The sequence below is a fragment of the Wolffia australiana genome, chromosome 2 (genome assembly GCF_029677425.1).
Source record: "Wolffia australiana isolate 7733 chromosome 2, ASM2967742v1".
NCBI lineage: Eukaryota > Viridiplantae > Streptophyta > Magnoliopsida > Alismatales > Araceae > Wolffia > Wolffia australiana.
In genome coordinates this window covers 14809645-14821092 of record NC_135836.1, presented here as the reverse complement: position 1 = coordinate 14821092, position 11448 = coordinate 14809645, and the positions used below count along the sequence as shown (strand labels likewise).

Below are 11448 nucleotides of genomic sequence, written 5' to 3'. Positions count from 1 at the left end.
ACAAGCTGCCGCCGAGTATTGTCGGTTGCACCCATCACCTCACGCTGTTGCATCCGCACCACTACTGCCCTGCCCTTGGTCGCTACACTTGTCCCCCTGTAGCTACTCGCAACTGGTGTCTCCAATTTGTCACGGGTGTCAACTGTTGCCCATCTGTCCATGCTCCAGCATCGCCCGTGGTGACATCGCCACTAGTTGCACTACCGCCGCTGTCCACCGCGCTGCCACGATCGCTCCTGCACGTTTCCCTCCCTCGCCTACAGGATTTGCCTATCGCTCCAGCGTCATACCATGACTTGTTGTCAAGCCATCTCACCGCACTCCTTCGCCTCGACCACCGCCCCCCCCCCCGACATCGACAAAGATTCTGCACAACGAGCTATGCGCCAATGAGGTACGTTGTCCTCTCGCTCGGTCATTGTATTATCCTTTGTAGTGTACCGTCAATCGACGCTACCGCGCTTGGCTAGAGAGGTGAGAGAGGAAGGAATTGAGAGATAACTACGAGGCATCTGCGGTCTTTCCCAATACAAACGAGCCCGTCTGTGACGTGCGAGCCCTAAGGATTGATTTCTGTTTGGCTTGTAGATGTCACCATCCCTCCGGCGAGTTTTGAGAGGCTACCACCACCATCACCGGTGACCCCCTTCAGAGCACGGAGTTTGGCATTCTCACTGAGTCTGGGCCTTTACTTACGACACGTGGGACACACTCATTTGCATCGTAGTCATATCTACCCATTAGGGTTTATCCATCCGTTGGCCGATGATGTCATGAATGTCAGATACCCCTATCTAGGTACCGAGCCATCGTCCTTGGTACCGATCGCACAACGTCCGGGATCAGGCCCCTTGACGGCAACAATGACCGAGATCGTGGTAGATAACTAGAGATCTATGGGCATGGGAGGAGTGGATGCATGCGGCAGCGGCATGGCTCGTTCCAGCATTGATATCATGTACACGACGGAGCAGGGAGCACCGGCGGCGGCGGCGTGGAGTAGCGAGATCCAAATAACAACGGTGTCAATGAGTGGGGCCAATTACTGGTCATCAAGGAGCAGTGTTGAGTTTCTGAGAGCAACGGCGGCGGTGGTGTTCCTTCCGACGCTGGTATCAAGTGCACATCAGAGGAAGAGATGGCGGCGTTGGCTAGGTAGCGGTCTCCTAGATACAATGATGCTAGAAAAAAATTGAGCACCTCAAAGGAGGAAAGGATCAACAGAGTTGGGTAAGGATTCAATGATGAACATCCAAAAAATTAGTTCAAAGAGCAATACCCCAAAAATTGTGTTAGGGCATGCCATCCCTTATGCAGGTAAGGTGGGTGCCCTAACGGGCCACTTAGGGGAAACGATCATAATGAGACGTCCCCCTAAGGGCCCAGATATCAGAAATGAAAGGCGTATGAAAAATTAAACACAGGCCAAAAACGCGGTGGCCCTTGTAAAAGTTAGAGAAATATAAAACATATGGTGACCGTCGAGGATGATCATCAAACTGAGTACTTAAAACTCGTGTCCTTGGTGCCGGCTCATGCTTCTCGACACGGTTGTTGACGTGCCTGGGCTTGGTTGGCTCCATGGTCTCCCATCACCAGAAAACTTCTTGCACCTTCAGGATGGTGGACCCAGGAACAAACTCAACAGATGGACAAAGTGGAACAAAACAATACTCAATTCTTTGATGCCCTCACGGAGGGTGACGGGGGTCCTTTTATAGGTTTACATGTATTTTTTTCAGTCATTCTTGGTGGTTGGATCATGGATGAATGTCCAGGTTGAGTTCTCGAGGACTCAATTCAGGTGATCAGACCCCAACCAATCAGATTCTTTCCCTCCATGTTCAATTTGGAGGGAAAAGATAAAGTTGGTTAGAGTTAGTTACAAATCATTCTTAGCCATGGGATTTGAGCTAGAATGGATGGATGGATGGGTTTCACCTTATGAATCCTGGGCTGGATCCAACCCTGGGCTCTCCTCTAAACAGGACCTGCCACCTGGAGTCCTCCTCAGGTGTCTTGACCATCCTCAAATCTTCCAAAGACCTTCTAGAAAGTTGTCTTCAAGCTCCTTCACAACAGGCCAATTGGTTGAGCCAGCTCTACTAATTAACATGCATCTTTTTCTTCATAGCTCCTTTTGATCTGAAACTTTGTCCCAAGACTCAAGACTCATGCCTTGACCTCCTCATAAAATTTTGTAACTGTATGACCACAAAAGTCAACCTTTGACCTAAAAAGTCAACATACTTAAAAGTCAACACAGTGAGATTTAGAAAATATCCATGAAATCCTCTACACAAAAATCCCAAACTATATAACTGGTAAACTATATGTCACAGCCATGTTAGCAAATAGGGTGATTGCATTAATATCATCAAGAGGTTACATCGTAGTCATGTAGCATTACATTGGGAAAGAGTAGGGTTGATAGTGAAGTAACGAGATGAGGCGCCACACATCTAGGTAGTGTCACTCCTGCGCCTTGATGCTCGTCGCCCTGCACGTGCACTTGTTGGCCCCGCCTCCACACAACTCTCCCTAGGTCGAGTGCCACACATTCATGGTCTTGGTGATTTCACACGCCACCCAGCCTTCGCGATCACACACACCACCGACACCCACGCTGACCCCTATTGCGTGGTTCGCCCAAACACCATCGTGCTAGGTGCCTCAAGCTGGGCGTAACATACCTAATTTTACCAACAAGGGTGCCACACTCTGCACCGTCTCAACACACTCTATGTGCCAATGCCTTAGTCTCCTACCGGGTCTCCTTGCCTGCACCCTGCACACACGTGATGTGCACGAGGAGTGTGTGCAGCCACATGCCCTCTCACACGACTCCATGCGTAGTGCCACCATAGTGCTGCCTAGCATGCCTGTCCCATGCGCACATGCACCTCTTGGTAGTCTGCGCGCCCAGCACACACACGCCTTCCCTGATCCAGTACACCTTAGTGTCGACGGGCACACTGATGGCACATGCCATCAAGGATCACCGACGATGTCGTCTGCACCGCCAGCCACTGTCATTGAAATCCGTGTGAAATTGTGCGATTATTGTGGTTTGCTTTTCATCGTTCTTTTCTTGTGTTTTGTGTTTTTTCCCACTCTCATCGTTGTGTTTTTGTCCCATTTGTGACGTGTCCGGTACATCCTTCGTCGTCGTCACAGGGAGGGGACCAGAGTCTTTTGGATCCCCTTCCTTGTCTCTTTGTCTTTATCTTTACTCTTTTTTTTTCCCCTAACCTTTATTTTGTAATGAGGGGGCCCATTATATAAGGGCCTCCTTAATGGACCCTTCACCCCCTTGTTGACACACCTTAGGGGCCCAATTGACCTTCTTCCCCCTTTATAAGAGGGAGGGGGGGCTAATCGTTAGACCAGAACGAACAAGAAAGAAATAAGCGTTGGTTTTTTTGGCCTCCACTCCCTCTCCATCAAGCAATCTAGAGAGGGGGGGGGGGAAGAGGAGAAGGACTAGAAGGGCTGATCTGGTCATCTAAAGAGAAGGGAAGCCTCCCTCTCCCTCTGTCGCCTGGGAATGGTCGACGATCTTCCCCACTCACTGTCGGGATTTGTTCACCCATGGAAGGTTAGTAATTTTGTCGATCTGTGCCAAGACTCCTTGATAGTGATCTCCACCGCTGGACAGCCCCAGTCCCCCCCCCCCACCCCCGTCAATGAATTCGCAGGATGTTAGACCCCTTCCCCGGCGATAGTCAATGGTCGTCGAATTTGATCACTTCTATGTGTTTGTGGTGTGGGAAGGTTCTTGCCCATTGGTATGGCTTGAGGACTCAGATGTGTATTCCCAACTAGGCTTGTGAATAGTCGATGGATTGATTCTTCCTTGTGCTGGGCGCTCAAAAATCTCTGTCAGCAACCGAGTAGGAGTTTCTACCCCCCTTGGTAATTATTCTTATTGGTGAGGCCCTCGGACTGCAACCCTCTAAACATCTACAACTTTCTGGCTAGACCTTGCATGGTCCTGGCCCATTGATGAAGGTCCTGCTACCACCATTGCACCGAAGACACTACCGGGGTCCAACCTTCTCCCCCCTCCCCCCCCCCCAATTCATCGACCAGTGACACATTCTGGCTACGACCATCTTCCTGCTCAACATCTTGGAGTCGGATCATCGACTGAACGCCCCTCGGAGCTGCTGTCCCCCTCAAATAACCCACCCTCTAATTCACGACCGTCACCAGCCATCAAAGAAAATTGGCTTGAGCCGTGTCTATTCTGCTGGTTCCTCCGCTCACTCCTCTTCCTCCAGCCTTTATTATCGCTTCGGCACCAACATCGCCCGTACAGCCAACGTACACTCTCCGGCACCTCTTTGCTCCACCCACTTTGATTGCCCTGACCCTTGAAAAATCATGCATCACTAGCTACATGCCGACGAGGTACACCATCCTTTCCCGTAGCTCATTAAGTTATTCCTTGCAGTACATTTTCATCTTGACTCCACCTCGCTCGCGCAAGGAAGGTGAGAGAGGTTTTGAGAGAAACTACGACATTTGAATGCCTTACTAGTATGGACGAGTATGTCTGTTATGTGCGAGCCCTACGGATAAATTCTGTTGGCTGTGGATGCCTTCGTCGCTCTGACGAGGCTTGAGAGGCCTTCGTTGCCATCACCCAGCAACCCCATCCAAGCTAGGAGCTCAGCACCTCCATCGAGTCAGACCTGCACGCACGTCACTGATGACTCTAAAATATGTCATCAAATAATCAAGTTCTCAAGTTTAAATTCATTACAATTATCTTGTGAATTCATGCTAAGTTCATGCATATGTATTGTTTTATGAAATCACTAACCCCACTTGATTCTTTGAATCAAGTGGAATATATTTAACATTTTATGGCTAGTGAACATTCAGAAACAGGTTAAGAAGATCAAGGAAGAGAGGAGGATCAACAGAAGTGGGCAAAAATTTGAAGTGAAAAAAATTACGAAAATGCCCCTGGGCATGACTTAAGAGAAAACCTATAAATACTCTCTTGAGAGAGGAGTTTAGGTGTTCAGAATTTTCTCTAAGGAAACTAGGGCTTGGAGAAGAGGATTTCTGCACCCTCCAGGAGCTGATGAGCTTTTGGAGTTGGAGAGGAAGAACAGACTGAAGATAGCTTGGATTGAAGAACCACGCCTCGCCGCAAGGACGTGACACCCGACGTGGGGAAATCTCAAGCTTCAGCCCTGTAATCCCTCTCTTCTCAGACAATTTTGGTTGGGTTGGAAGAGTCACAAGATCTTCCAATGTTTTCCAACTGAGGATTGTTTCGTTTTAGATTTGATTTCAGTTGAACTTTGTTTCTTTCTTGTTCTGATCATCCTCCCCAAACCTCCCCAAAAATCCCTTTGATATAGCAGAACCACTGCGCGCAGCAGCACTGCCAAGGCAGCAGCACCGGCACGCCGCAACGCCGCCGCGCAGCAGCGCGCATGCAGCCACGCCAAGACGCTGCCGCGCGCAGCAGCGCCGCCGCGCGCAACGCCGCCAAGACGCAGCAGCGCCAGCGCAGCAGCGTCGCGCAGACAGCGCTGCCGCTGCAGCGCGCGCCGCAGCCATGCCGCGCAGCAGCATCGCCAGCCACGCCGCCGCGACAGCGGCAAGACGCAATCACCTTGCGCGCAGGTACCCTGCACGCAAGGTGTTTGATCCTTTGCCCCCAGGGCAAAGGTGCTGTCTCTGAGAACTCCTCAGAGACAGCCTCTATTAAGTTAAATCTTTAACTTAATCAGAGCAATAGCAGTTAAATCTTTCGACTAAACTGGGAATTAAAGAGGAATTCTGTGATTTTCCTGAGGATCATTTAACAGAGTTTAATATTTATTTTAAATTGATAAGTGACATATCTATTGAATAAAGAAGGAAATTTCTGCTATTTTCTCCTGCTCCCTGTGGATCGACCCTCACTCGCCTTACGCCGTGAGGTTTATAAATTTGTTGCATAAGCTCTGAACCTCACACGTCTGAACTGCTAAATAACCAGTAAAAAACACATAAAATAGGAGCTTATCAACTGGCGCCGCTGCCGGGGAGCACGGTATAACAGTAGGAATTTTTATTTTCTTTAAATCTACAGTCAATTCTCTGAATCTACAGTCATTTATTTGCAAATCTACAGTCATTTTCCTGAATCTACAGTCATTTTTGTTGATTCTCCTAGAGCTGAAGGACTTAACAATCCTCAGCCTATTGTTATTCTAACCGTTTGCTGAAGATTTATGGTAGTAACACGTTCAGGAGCTGGTGAAAAATCTGCAGAGAAGGACATTAGAGACACCTCTCCGGATTCTACAGTTACAGAACCTGAAATTCAGCAGGAGAATATGGCTGAAGAGATTCATCAGCATCATGAGAGGAGAAGGACCATGCTTGACAGGTCGACACCGTCGGGAAGCCTACGTCAAACTGATGTAAATCTTAACATCGGTGACGGTATCTCCTTTCGATATGACAATGCATTAATTCATTCCTTACCTGAATTTAATGGACTGCCTGCTCAAAATCCCTTAGAATTTCTTGATGACTTCCATATTAGGTGTTCATCTCAAAACGTTCCAGGAATTTCTACAGAAATTTTAAAAATGAAATATTTTCCTCTAACTTTGAAAGACAAAGCATTTTCTTGGTATCGTAATTTAGGAATCACCTTTAACTCATGGGATGAGATGCAAGGAAAATTTCTGCAAAAATTCTACCCTCTCTCCAAAACGAATTTCTATAGAAGGGAAATTCACAATTTCCATCCTCATGATGGAGAAGCTTTTAGTGAGTCATGGGAGAGATTCAATGATTTGTTGAGGAAATGTCCTCACCATGGCATTGAACAATGTCAATTAGCCCAAATATTTTATGAGTCTCTCTCTGATTTTATGAAAACAAAGTAAATCTCACGGTGGAACGTTCTATACTGCATATGAGGATGAAGTTTTTGATATTTTGGAGAGAGTTGCAGAAACTGATTTGCAGGAGATTGGAGCCAATCAGAATGGGAGGAATGTGCAGCCCAAGAGAGTAGGAGTTCTGCAGGTCAACGCCAAGGAGGGAGAGCTACAAGCGGGCCTAAGGGAGACCAACCAGAAATTGGAGGAGCTCACCTCTACCTTGAAGAATGTCTTCCTAGGTAACTCTCCCATCATCAAAGCTAAGATCTGCTCTCTCTGTTTTAGCAGGGAACATGAAGATGGAGCCTGCCAAGCCATGGAAGAAGAGGTGAAGGCCTTCAATCAGCCACAACAACCGTGGGCAGGTCAAAAGCGGCCAAATTTCCAAAACGGAGAGGCCTTCCACCAAAGAAACAAGCCGGCAGCTCAGCCCCCGTTCCAGCAGAGACAACAATTCCAGCACAGACCTCCCCAACAGTATCAGGTTTCATCTCAAACTCAACCTGATTTCTCTACATTAACCCCCGTCATTTCAGATATGATCGAAAAGCAAAACCAAAAGTTGCGGGCGGAGATGGAGATGCGAATGCAGGTGATGATGGAGTTCCAGACTAAACAAATGCTGGAGTCACAAGAGCAAATGAGGAAGCTTCTGGAGAGTTTCAGGCCACCCTCTGAGTCCCAAGGTATCCTTGCAGAAAACACTTGCACTTCTCAACGTTTTCCTACGAAACCCGTCATCAATCCATGCAATTTGCATCATATTCAGCATTCTAGCCATGAAGAAATGGATGAATTGGATCCTGAAGTTCTGGCAGCCTCAAGATTGAGGAATGGAAAAGAACTTCAGGATCCCTATAGGTATTCTGTAGAGAACGCTAGGAAGAAAGAGGAGTCAAGGGAGCACGAAGGAGAGGATCTTCCCGACGGCGATGAACCCTTACCTTCCACAAGTGGGCAACACATACCTTACCCATCTGCCCTAACGAGAAAGAAACCTGTCTTTGATTATGAAAACAGGTTGCTAGAGAACTTTAGGAAGGCCACAATGACAGTCACTGTGGAAGACATGCTTAGGTGTGCACCATCACTTAAGAAATATCTTAAGGACTCTTGCACAAATAGAAAGAATAGGGAAGTTGTTAAACTTTCCGAAAATGCCTCTAGCATTTTAAATGACATACCTATAAAAAAGAGGGATCCTGGTGCCCCTTTTATCACATGTGACATAGGAGGAAAGACTTTTTCAAAAGTCTTGTTAGACACAGGAGCAAGCATCAGCATCATTCCGACGGCATTGTATGAGGAATACAGCTGGGAGCTTGAAGAGATCCATATGGACCTACTCTTAGCCGGCCGGAACGGTCAGGCAACCTGAAAGACGATTGACTGATGTCACTATCACTGTAGAAAATTGTGAAATTCCTGTAGATTTCATAGTAACTGATGTAAAAATTTCAGGAGACTTTAGCTTGGCTCCTATCATTCTAGGAAGACCGTTTTTAGTGACGGCTAGGACTATCATGGACTGGGAAAAGGGGACTTTCGAGTTTAAGATAGGGAAGGAAAGAGTTCAACTTGACATTTCTAGGATGATGAAGTGCCCCTTAGGGAGCAATGAAGAGCTCAGATTCTGCACAGAAAATGAAGGAGAAGAGGGAAGAGTGAAGGAGTACCTATCCAACATAGAAAGTAGAGAGCTAGATGATGAACTCTTAGACTCTACAGAAGTAAAAGCTCACCCAGAACTTAAACCACTTCCCTCTACCCTCAAGTATGCCTATTTAGACTGTACAGAAAGTTTACCTGTGATTATATCTTCATCCCTCACTCCAACACAAGAAGAGAGCTTACTCAAAGTGCTTAAAGAGCATAAATCGGCCATAGGGTGGACTTTTGATGACATCAAAGGAATTCCATCTTCAATTTGTGAGCACAGGATATTTCTAGAAGATGAAGCTAGACCCTGTAGAGAACATCAGAGGAGGTTGAATCCCCACATGAGAGAAGTCCTCGACAAGGAAATTCTCAAGTGGCTTAATGCCGGCGTCATCTATGCGATTTCCGATAGTAGATGGGTAAGCCCGGTACATATGGTTCCTAAGAAGTCAGGAGTGACTGTTGAGCTGAATGATAAAGGAGAAGAAGTGCAGAAGAGGCTAACCACTGGGTGGAGGGTGTGCATTGACTATCGGAAATTGAACAAGGCTACCAAGAAGGATCATTACCCATTACCCTTCATGGATCAAATACTAGAAAAATTATCGGGCAGCATTATTTCTGTTTTCTTGATGGTTATTCAGGATATAACCAAGTGAATATCCATCCTGAGGACCAAGAGAAGACGACCTTCACGAGTCCTGTAGGGACATATGCCTTTAGGCGTATGCCTTTCGGGCTATGTAATGCACCCGCCACATTCCAACGATGCATGAATGCACTCTTCTCCGATCTAGTGGGGGAGTGCTTAGAAATATTTATGGATGATTTTTCTGTATTTGGATCCACATTTGAAAACTGCCTCCTTAGCCTCACCAAAGTATTGAAGAGGTGCATTGAGTCGAACCTCGTACTAAGTTGAGAAAAATCTCATTTCATGGTGCAGGAGGGAGTAGTGATGGGCCACATGGTAAGCAGCCGTGGCTTGGAAGTGGACAAGGCCAAGATCGAGGTCATCCAGGGCCTTCCACCTCCAACCAACCTAAAAACCCTTAGGGGTTTCCTCGGCCACGCGGGTTTCTATAGACGTTTTATCCTTGATTTTGCTAAAATTTCTAAACCGCTTACAAACCTTTTATCGTCTAAAAATAATGATTTTGAACTAACACTAGAGGCTAAGAATGCATTTGATAAATTAAAAGAAGCTTTAGTAAATGCACCTATCTTGCAAGGGCCCGATTGGACCCTTCCTTTTGAACTAATGTGTGATGCTTCTGATTTTGCAGTAGGTGCAGTGTTAGGCCAGCGAATTGACAAGAAACCCGTGGTCATCTACTACGCCAGTAGAACTTTAGTGGATGCACAGCTGAATTATTCTACGACCGAAAAGGAACTACTGGCTATTATTTTTGCATTAGAAAAATTTAGGTCTTATTTGTTAGGAAGTAAAATTACTGTTTTTTCTGATCATGCAGCTATTAGATATTTATTAGCAAAGAAGGAGGCAAAACCTAGGTTGATTAGATGGGTGTTACTATTACAAGAATTTGATTTGGAGATTAAGGACAAGCGAGGATGTGAAAACGTAGTAGCAGATCACCTCTCTCGAATTTTAAATACCCAACCTGCATTAATAAACGATGCATTTCCGGATGAACATGTCCTAACCGCACAAGGAGCATCGCTTCCTTGGTATGCGCATATTGTCAATTTCTTGGTTTCAGGACAAATTCCAACAGGTTGGACCTCTCACGAGAGGAAGAAGCTGCTTAAAGATGCAAGATTTTACTTTTGGGAAGACCCGGAGCTATTCCATCAAGGCCAAGATCAAATTTTGAGGCGGTGTGTCTCCGAGAGCGAGCAAAGGAGCATATTGGAATTCTGCCATTCCAAACCTGGAGGAGGACATTACTCCGCTAAGGTAACCGCACATAAAATTGTTGAATCTGGTTTTTTTTGGCCTACGTTATTTCAAGACACTCAAAAGTTTTATAACACATGTTTATCATGCCAAGCATCCATCAACATAACTAGGAAAGATAGAATGCCTCTACAACCCATTCTAGAAGTAGAAATATTTGATTTATGGGGAATAGATTTTATGGGACCTTTTCCTAGTTCAAATGGGTATGAATATATATTGATGGCTGTCGATTATGTCTCCAAATGGGTGGAGGCCATCCCCTCAAAAACCAATGACAGCAAGGTAGTGACTAATTTTATTGAGACACATATTTTTTATAGATATGGATGCCCACGAGCGATCATTAGTGACGGAGGATCACACTTTACAAATTACAACTTTAGGAACCTCCTCAAGAAATTTGGTGTTCATCATCGAGTCACTACCCTTATCACCCACAAGCGAATGGCCAAGTGGAATTATGCAATCGGGAGGTTAAGAAAATTTTGAGGAAAATAGTGCGTCAGATGGGAAAGATTGGTCTAGGAAGCTCGACGAGGCATTATGGGCTTATAGGACAGCTTACAAAACCCCTCTCGGCATGTCTCCCTTCCGCCTTATCTTTGGCAAAGCTTGTCACTTACCACTTGAGTTAGAACACAAGGCCCTTTGGGCTATTAGAAAACTCAACCTAGATTTGGATAGAGCCGGCAAGCATAGACTTCTTCAATTGAATGAGTTGGAAGAGTTAAGAAATGAGGCTTATGAGAATTCGAAGATTTATAAAGCCAAGATGAAGATGTTTCATGACAAGAGCTTGAGGAGAAGAATTTTTGTGGAGAATCAAAAAGTATGGCTTTACAACTCTAGACTAAAACTCTTTCCAGGTAAATTGAAAACGCGATGGGATGGTCCCTTCCTTGTTCAGCAGGTTTTTGAGAATGGAGCCGTCACAATTTTAGATCCTACGTCTCATAGACGATT

The 11448-nt window shown here is 46.0% G+C and overlaps 1 non-coding gene across 1 annotated transcript; it reads right to left on the bottom strand.

The window, feature by feature from the left end:
* Positions 1–6734: 6734 nt before the first annotated feature.
* On the bottom strand, positions 6735–6840 carry LOC144700384 (small nucleolar RNA R71). Its single transcript, XR_013580747.1, has one exon. It is a non-coding gene; the product is annotated as a small nucleolar RNA R71 (small nucleolar RNA).
* Positions 6841–11448: the final 4608 nt, after the last annotated feature.